This window comes from Procambarus clarkii, chromosome 9, assembly GCF_040958095.1.
Source record: "Procambarus clarkii isolate CNS0578487 chromosome 9, FALCON_Pclarkii_2.0, whole genome shotgun sequence".
Lineage (NCBI taxonomy): Eukaryota > Metazoa > Arthropoda > Malacostraca > Decapoda > Cambaridae > Procambarus > Procambarus clarkii.
Window position 1 is genome coordinate 48,668,297 of NC_091158.1, and position 10,466 is coordinate 48,678,762.

Consider the following 10,466-nt stretch of genomic DNA (forward strand, 5'->3'; position numbering starts at 1 on the left):
ATCCTGGGTTCGATCCCAGGCGCCGGCAAGAAACAATGGGCAGAGTTTCTTTCACCCTATGCCCCTGTTACCTAGCAGTAAAACAGGTAGGTCAGCTGTCACGGGCTGCTTCCTGGAGGTGGAGGCCTGGTCGAGGACTGGGCCGCAGGAACACTAAAAAAAAAAAGCCCCGAAATCATCTCAAAATAACCTCAAGATAATACGACATGGTTGCTACCTTGAATATGAGCCTGGCCATGACTGTGGGGAATGCTGGGAATTTTTTTCAATCTGGCAAACACCTCAGGAATCCATCTTGTACCTAAGTCAACACCGCGTTGGACAGGTGTTTGGGAGCCAGAGGCGCGTGTGCCACCCATTGTTGCTCACTTAGTACTAACCCAGCCAGCAGCCCTACGACATTCTGGGAATTTTTTTCCAAGATGGCTGCCTCTCACAGTAGGTCCTAAGAGTCCATTTTGTACCCAACCTACCGCGAGCGTGCTTCGACCGTATACGAAGAAATAAAAAATACTTTTGTCAGTTGGCGCAGTAAATGGCGAATGGCATTTGTCGTTTGGCACAGTGCAGTGGTTAAGGTGTTATGCACACCCCTGATTGAGCAAAATTATGCGCTATTTGCATTTCAGAGGGTTAATACACTCAACATAACTGGGTAATAACACCGTGATTAACCCTTAAACTGCACAACACGTCATATGATGTGTTGAGTAACTTGCTATATATTGGGCAAATGATGTGATGGAATACCGCACAAGATTTGAATGGCCATCGGGGTAGGGGGGGCCCCCATATGCTGATGAGGGGCTATAGTAAACCAGCTGCCATTTTGTAAAAAAAAAAACCAGCTCACGCTACCAATGCATGGGAGGCCCCAATTACCCAGCGGTCACCATGGCGAACGCATGGCCAAATGCCTCCTGAGCACGCACCACGCAATCACTTACTCAAGAGCAAATAACTAGTGAATTATTTTCTGATGGTGAGGAAAGTGATTTTTGATGACTCTGACATTGATAAGGACTACAGACAATTGACCGATGATAGTAGCACAGACAGTGAATATGAGATACAGTACAGTCTCCTCCCATGGCGAGGCCTACATGCTCACCCGTGCCTCCTCGCTCAGTGTCTACTCCAATTCACCCACGACCACACAGTTCTTGTGCTTATTTAGAGTACGAGGATATTTTGGGCGACGAGTCAGAGGAAGGTGACTCATTTTCTGGTTTTAGTGAAGTGGATTCAGAGCATAGTGTTACCGTGCCTGTTGCTAGTACCAGTGGTGATACCGGGCGAGAATTTGTCGCGTCAGCAGCGTCTCGCCCAGCCAAGCGCTGCAGTATGGCACCACATGAGGAACCAAGACCCTCATGTTCACATGATTTCACCTCACGTTCACATAGCGGCCGTACTTTGTGTAGACGGGCTACAGCTCCTGGTCCATGGTGTGCAACGCTTCCTCGCTGTCGTGCCACTGTTGCGCCTCGCAGGACCCCAGGTGTCCTTGTGTGGAGTGATAGTGACGATTTTATTCCTCTAATTCCTGCCTTTGACAATAAAGAAGTTGGGATTACAGACCTTTTCCCTGATAATGGTGAGGACATGTGTGACATGGATTACTTTAGAGCATTTTATGATGAGCCGCTCATGGAATATAATGTACACCAAATGAACCTTCATGCGACTCATCTCATTGGAAAAGAGATAACAGAATATTCACGATTGCAGCATTGGAAAAACACTACTGTAGGTGAAATGTATGTATTTTTGCCAATATGTATGTTGATGAAACATTGTGTCAAACACGCTATCACAGATTATTGGAGCAAAGACCAGACTATTCCAACACCTTTCTTCGGGAAATATGTCCTGAGACAGGTTTCAGATACTCCTCAGGTGTCTTCATTTTGCAAGTAATGAGGACCGGACAGAGGATGATAGATTTTGGAGAGTCAGACACTATATGAATGAAGTGACTGGAAAGTTCAGAGATTTCTACGTACCAGCACAGAAGCTGGTGATTGACGATTCCCTTGTGGTTTTCAGAGGACGTGTTGCATTCAAGCAGTATATTCCCTCCAAACGCAACAGATTTGGATTGAAATTCTTTGTTCTTTGTGACTGTGAAACAGGATACGTGTTACACACGATTCTGTATTCTGCTAGCGATGTAGACATTCCCGGTAACGACCAACATGGTTTCTCAGGTAGTGTGGTGAAGTCACTGATGGTACCATGGATGAACAAGGGCCACATTTTATACACGGATAACTGCTATACAAGTCCCTTGCCAGCTAGGTTCTTGATTTAAAATAGAACTGGATTGTTTGGTACAGTAAAGCCAAGAAGAAGGGAAATGCCAGTGTTTGACAATAAACTTGAAGTTTATGACTGCCAGCTAAGAAAAAGTGATCAAATACTCTCAGTTACGTGGAAAGACAAAAGAGAAGTGAACTTGCTGACAACCGTTCGTGATGGTACAATGATGAACAGTGGCAAGGTGAACTGAGTAATGCAAGAACCAGTATATAAGCCAGATTGTGTTCTTGACTATAATATCAACATGCGTTTGGTTGATAAATCTGACATGATGGTGGGCACTGTCGAGTGAGTGCGGAAAACATTGAAGTGGACGAAAAAAGTGTTTTTCCGTCTTGTTGACATAAGCATGCTGAATAGCTATAATATGTATCTGGTGAAAACTTGACGTAAACCAAGTTTTCGTTCGTTTGCTTTTACACTTGGGACACAGTTATTAGCAAAGTTTGGCAAAGATGTTCCTGGCATACAAAGACCCATCATGAACCCAGTGTTGCAGCATGCTGCTACACCCAGGCACGCTCACATGGAGGTCATTCAAGCACACAGACTAAAACATTTGCCACCAGCTGGAAAGCATGCAATAGGCAAGCGTGATTGCTTAGTTTGTAGAACAAAAAAAAAAGAGATCAGAAACGTAAACATGTGCAAACATGGTGTGAAGCGTGTGCAGTTCCATTATGTGCTGTCAACTGCTTCAATGCCTACCACTCTCTCCAAGACTTCTTAAATGTGCAATAATATTACAAAAACCTGTAAATAGTGTGTGCATGTGTGTAAATATAATAATGAACAATGTGAATACATATTATATTGGCATAATGGGAAAATATTTTTGTGCGCATGTGTATACTCAATGTATGCAACATTTATTACCATTGAACATGAAGTAACATTATATGCAACACAATTAGTGAATATTTGATATAAAGCTATTCACAATTGTAGGCCTAATAAAAAAGGTGGCGGCTCAGCTATATTACCGAGATACATTTATCTGCAACAGTGTCATTTGTGATAGAGATGACTACTGTGAATATACTTTTGCTCAGTTTACAATTAAATCCCTTAAATCCTCCTTGACTATTGGAACCATCTATACATTTCCCAATACTAACATAGCTTCATTCTCAGATAACTAAGGAATCTTATTATAAACAACAATCTCAACAAAAACCATTCATTCTTGGAGGAGACTTCAATATTGACCTGGGTCAGCAAAATTGCTCTCAAGTTTACTATTTCTTTAACAGCATGAACTCCTGTATGCTAATCCCCACAATCACCAAACCTACCCGAGTCACTCAAACATCAGCCACTACCTTGGACCACATATAAACAAACATAACAGTTCCCCTTGTATCTGGTATAATTTACGACAGAATAACTGACCACTATCCTACCTTTCTCATAGCAAACATGGACATAACACCACCAAAAAGCAAGAAACTTACATTCAGGTTACACAGTGAATCAGCTTTAGGCAATCATACTAATGCACTTCACAATATTAACTGAGATTCTGAATTTAATAATTCTCAGGATATAAATTCATTAGCTAACCTCTTCCTCTCCAAAACTCTAAGCCTCTACAACCTTCATTGTTCCCTTCTTACCAAGCAAGTAACTGACAAAAGATTAAACAATCCATGGCTCACAAGTGGCATTCTCAACTCAATCAACAAGAAACATGAATATGAAAAGAAACTTAGGATTGGCCTAGTTACAAAGGAAGTAGTTAAAAGGTGCTCATCAATGCTTACCAGTGTCATAAGAAAGGCAAAACTTTCATATTATGTGAATAGATTCAATGAAGCAAAAGGCAACATGAAAAGCACATGGAAAACTATCTCTAGTATCCTAGGAACTAAACAATACTCACATAACCAAATAAAACTCTATAAGGATGGGTATACACCGTCAGCTGATTTATAAATGGCAAATGAATTTAATAGCTTCTTTTCATCGGTTGATGTTAATCTTGCTAGAAAAATCACACAGACTCAGACACATATTACCACATATCTCTCAGGCAGATATCCAAACTCTCTTCTCCTTTCACCAGTCAGCCCGGCAGATGTTGTGTCCATCATACAATCACTGAAAACCAGGGCAGGGAACACCAGTGAAATTCCGTCTATTGTATACAAGAGCGCCTCCCATGCCCTTGCGCCACCCATACCTATACTGTTCAACAAATCCATAGAGGGTCATACCTTCCCTGATATCATTAAAAAAGCAAGAGTAACGCCAGTCCATAAAGGAGGCAATCTGGCGGACATAAACAATTATAGACCAATATCAAATCTACCCATTCTATCAAAAATATTTTAAAAAATTATCTACAAACAGCTCTATTCCTACCTCCTAAAATTCGACATACTCAGCCCTGTCAGTTTGGCTTCCGGTCCCAAAAGAGCACCAATGATGCAATCATTAGTCTCCTTGACGTAATCTACTCAGCCCTTGACAAAAATGAGTTTCCGATCGGACTCTTCATTGACCTAAAAAAAGACTTTGATACTGTTAATCACAACTACCTCCTACTTAAAGTCCAGCATTATGGAATCCGAGGCCTTGCCCTCGACTATATCCGATCCTATCTTAGTGACAGACACCAGTGTGTAACCTTCAATGATACAACCTCTTCCACTCTACCAATAACCGTTGGAGTGCCACAGGGCAGCATCTTGGGACCTCTTCTATTTCTTATATATATCAATGATCTGCCTAATGTCTCTAATATTCTTAAACAAATATTGTTTGCTGATAATACTTTCCTCATCTATTCAGACCCCAACCCACATACACTAAATATTGTTGTGAATAATGAATTAAAAAAGTCCACTTATGAATGTCAACTAACAAACTAACACTAAACATAGAAAAGACCTACTACATCTTATTTGGAAGCAAATCATCGAATGTAATTCAGCTACAGATAGACAACATTAATTAACATCAGTAATAAAAATGGAAAGTTTCTTGGCCTATTCCTAGACAAGAGACTGAACTTCAGCACCCAAATTCAACACATAACTAAGAAAGTCTCTAAAATAGTTGGTATACTCTCCAAAATCAGATATTATGTTCCTAATTCTACTTTCCTCTCAATATATTATGCACTAATCTATCCCTATCTTAATTATAGTATCTGTGCATGGGGTCTACCGCTGCAAACCACCTTAAGCCCATCATCAACCAGCAAAAATTGCTATCAGAATAATAACAAACTCTGCTTTCAGACAACCCTCGGCTCCCTAGTTTAAATCCCTTAACTTGCTAAATATTTAATCCCTCCACACATTCTCTTGTATCAACTACATTTACAAAACCCTGTTCTTAAATGCAAACCATGCTCTGAAACTCTCCCTGGACAGATGTAATAGGACCCATTACCACCACACCAGAAATAAATATATCTTTGATATCCAAGGGTCAAACTTAATCTGTGTAAACACTCTATGCAAATTAAGGGACTTAGTCTTTGGAACTCACTCCCTAGTGAATTGAAAAGCTGTCAAACTTTTGCCTCATTCAAAAAAAAAATATCAAATTTCATCTTCGTAGTTTCCTACACTGAGCTTTAAATTTGCTCTGTATCTAGTGTTAACCAATCTCCCAATCTTTATGTACTTAATCCAAACAACTTTATCATTGTGTTCATTGCTGTCTTCTTTTATGTTCTAGCCATTAGCTGTATTGTGCCTACTAATTTTTGTTAAACTACCATTCAAGCTGTCATTGCAATCAATCTGAGCTACCTATGTATTCTAATATACCTACAATTTTCTCTCATCTTTTATTTTTTTCTTGCTATGTAACTGTTATCATTTTTATAAATTTTGCACGTATTTACCTACTTAAAATTTTCTTAGTTTAAGGACCTGCCCGAAACGCTGCGTGTACTAGTGGCTTTACAAGAATGTAATTATTATGCTATGTATCCTCACAATCCCAATGTACATTCTTGTATATATATATATATGTATATATATATATATATATATATATATATATATATATATATATATATATATATATATATATATATATATATATATATATATATATATATATATATATATATATATATATATATATATGACCGAAAAAGTAAGATTAATAATTCTAACTCGAATTTTCTCAATCTTTCGTACATTTCTTTTCACTGTTGGAGGTAAATCAAAAATCAATTCTCCAAAATTCATTTTTATTTCTAGTCTGACGCGACACAAGCGCGTTTCGTAAAACTTATTACATTTTCAAAGACTTTAGTTTACAAATACACAACTGAATAGAACTTACGCATCTCCGATTTTATATCTACATTTGAGTGAGGTGGAAGGGGTGATGTGGCATTAATCAACACAAGACAGAACAAGAGGTGGCATTAATAGGGTATTAATTTCATCAACACAAGACAGAACAAGGGGTGGCATTAATAGGGTATTAATTTCATCAACACAAGACAGAACACGAAACAATGGGTATTGAATAGAAGTGTTTGTAGAAAGCCTATTGGTCCATATTTCTTGATGCTTCTATATTGGAGCGGAGTCTTGAGGTGGGTAGAATATAGTTGTGCAATAATTGGCTGTTGATTGCTGGTGTTGACTTCTTGATGTGTAGTGCCTCGCAAACGTCAAGCCGCCTGCTATCGCTGTATCTATCGATGATTTCTGTGTTGTTTACTAGGATTTCTCTGGCGATGGTTTGGTTGTGGGAAGAGATTATATGTTCCTTAATGGAGCCCTGTTGCTTATGCATCGTTAAACGCCTAGAAAGAGATGTTTTTGTCTTGCCTATATACTGGGTTTTTTGGAGCTTACAGTCCCCAAGAGGGCATTTGAAGGCATAGACGACGTTAGTCTCTTTTAAAGCGTTCTGTTTTGTGTCTGGAGAGTTTCTCATGAGTAGGCTGGCCGTTTTTCTGGTTTTATTGTAAATCGTCAGTTGTATCCTCTGATTTTTGTCTGTAGGGATAACGTTTCTATTAACAATATCTTTCAGGACCCTTTCCTCCGTTTTATGAGCTGTGGAAAAGAAGTTCCTGTAAAATAGTCTAATAGGGGGTATAGGTGTTGTGTTAGTTGTCTCTTCAGAGGTTGCATGGCGTTTCACTTTCCTTCTTATGATCTCTTCGACGAAACCATTGGAGAAGCCGTTGTTGCCATGACCTGCCTTACCCTACAGAGTTCTTTGTCGACTTGCTTCCATTCTGAGCTGTGGCTGAGAGCACGGTCGACATATGCGTTAACAACACTCCTCTTGTACCTGTCTTGGCAGTCGCTGTTGGCATTTAGGCACATTCCTATGTTCGTTTCCTTAGTGTAGACTGCAGTGTGGAAACCTCCGCTCTTTTCCATGACTGTTACATCTAGAAAGGGCAGCTTCCCATCCTTTTCCATCTCGTAAGTGAAACGCAGCACGGAACTCTGCTCAAATGCCTCCTTCAGCTCCTGCAGATGTCTGACATCAGGTACCTGTGTAAAAATGTCGTCAACATACCTACAGTATATGGCCGGTTTCAAGTTCATGTCGACTAAGACTTTTTGCTCGATGGTACCCATGTAGAAGTTTGCAAACAGGACACCTAGGGGAGAACCCATGGCGACCCCATCTACTTGCTTATACATGTGCCCATCCGGGCTCAAGAAGGGTGCCTCTTTAGTACAAGCTTGGAGTAGTTTCCTCAGAATATTTTCTGGTATGTCAAGAGGAGTACAGGCTGGATCACGATACACTCTGTCGGCTATCATTCCGATTGTCTCGTCCACAGGTACGTTGGTAAACCGCGATTCTACGTCCAACAAGGCTCTTATCCCTGTGGCCCGTGTGCCCCGCAGTAAGTCAAGAAATTCCTTTGGAGACTTCAGGCTGAAGGCGCAAGAAACATAAGGAGTCAGCAGGTCGTTGAGTCGCTTCGCCAGTCGGTACGTGGGTGTGGGTATCTGGCTAATGATTGGCCAAAGTGGGTTTCAGGCTTGTGTGTCTTGACATTTCCATACGCATATCCAGGTTTATATTCCCCAATGATCTTTGGCAGGTGGAGTCCGGATTTCTTGGCAACATGTATAAGCAAGTAGATGGGGTCGCCATGGGTTCTCCCCTAGGTGTCCTGTTTGCAACCTTCTACATGGGTACCATCGAGCAAAAAGTCTTAGTCGACATGAACTTGAAACCGGCCATATACTGCAGGTATGTTGACGACATTTTTACACAGGTACCTGATGTCAGACATCTGCAGGAGCTGAAGGAGGCATTTGAGCAGAGTTCCGTGCTGCGTTTCACTTACGAGATGGAAAAGGATGGGAAGCTGCCCTTTCTAGATGTATCAGTCATGGAAAAGAGCGGAGGTTTCCACACTGCAGTCTACACTAAGGAAACGAACATAGGAATGTGCCTAAATGCCAACAGCGACTGCCCAGACAGGTACAAGAGGAGTGTTGTTAACGCATATGTCGACCGTGCTCTCAGCCACAGCTCAGAATGGAAGCAAGTCGACGAAGAACTCTGAAGGGTAAGGCAGGTCCTAGTCAACAACGGCTTCTCCAATGGTTTCGTCGAAGACATCATAAGAAGGAAAGTGAAAAGCCATGCAACCTCTGAAGAGACAACTAACACAACACCTATACCCCCTATTAGACTATTTTACAGGAACTTCTTTTCCACAGCTCATAAAACGGAGGAAAGGGTCTTGAAAGATATTGTTAATAGAAACGTTATCCCTACAGACAAAAATCAGAGGATACAATTGACGATTTACTATAAAACTAGAAAAACGGCCAGCCTACTCATGAGAAACTCTCCAGACACAAAACAGAACGCTTTAAAAGAGACTAACGTCGTCTATGCCTTCAAATGCCCTCTTGGGACTGTAAGCTCCAAAAAACCCAGTATATAGGCAAGACAACAACATCTCTTTCTAGGCGTTTAACGATGCATAAGCAACAGGGCTCCATTAAGGAACATATAATCTCTTCCCACAACCAAACCATCGCCAGAGAAATCCTAGTAAACAACACAGAAATCATCGATAGATACAGCGATAGCAGGCGGCTTGACGTCTGCGAGGCACTACACATCAAGAAGTCAACACCAGCAATCAACAGCCAATTAATGCACAACTATATTCTACCCACCTCAAGACTCCGCTCCAATATAGAAGCATCAAGAAAAATATGGACCAATAGGCTTTCTACAATCACTTCCATTCAATACCCATTGTTTCGTGTTCTGTCTTGTGTTGATGAAATTAATACCATATTAATGCCACCTCACCCCATCCACCTCACTCAAATGTAGATATAAACAAATCGAAGATGTGTAAGTTCTATTCAGTTGTGTATGTGTAAACTAAAGTCTTTGAAAATGTAATAAGTTTTACGAAACGCGCTCAAGTGTCGCGTCAGACTAGAAATAAAAATGAATTTTGGAGAATTGATTTTTGAATTACCACCAACAGTGAAAAGAAACGTACGAAAGATCGAGAAAATTCGTGTTATAATTATTAGTCTTACTTTTTCGGTCATATTTAATAATATATGTCTACAGAAAAGACTGCTACCAAAATATACTAATATTAAAACGCACGACCCAGCAGCAAGGAATCAAGCTTTCACGATAAAATATCGCCAGGATCTGATTCGTGATCAGATATACAAGGCAGAAAATAAAATCAAAGACAACAAAACGCAACTTCTTCATGCTACAAACGAATGGAGAAATAGCAACATCGACGAAAGTCTCCGTATCCGCATTGAACAACACCTCGACATCCTCACAGACCGACATCACCTCAGCACTGAAACAAGGATTATCAAGAAACTAACAACGTTATATGGAGGACCTATGGCAATTCCACGACCAAGAGATGGCTTCCTGAACCTTGCAGGAATTAACCTCACTGAGGACCAAGTCACTCTCCTAAATTTGGGTATAAATTGTCACGTTATGTCCAGACCGAGTGAGATGGCCCGGAAAGTGGAGTTTGAAATTCTGTTGGACGACATATTCCACCTCGAGACACAAAAGAAGGTCACTACCAAAGATACCTTACAAGCAGAACTTATTGCGGAAGGAGGAAAGAGTCGAGGCAACTACAGAAGCACCATACTGTCCCCCGAGCTCAAAGCGGCAGC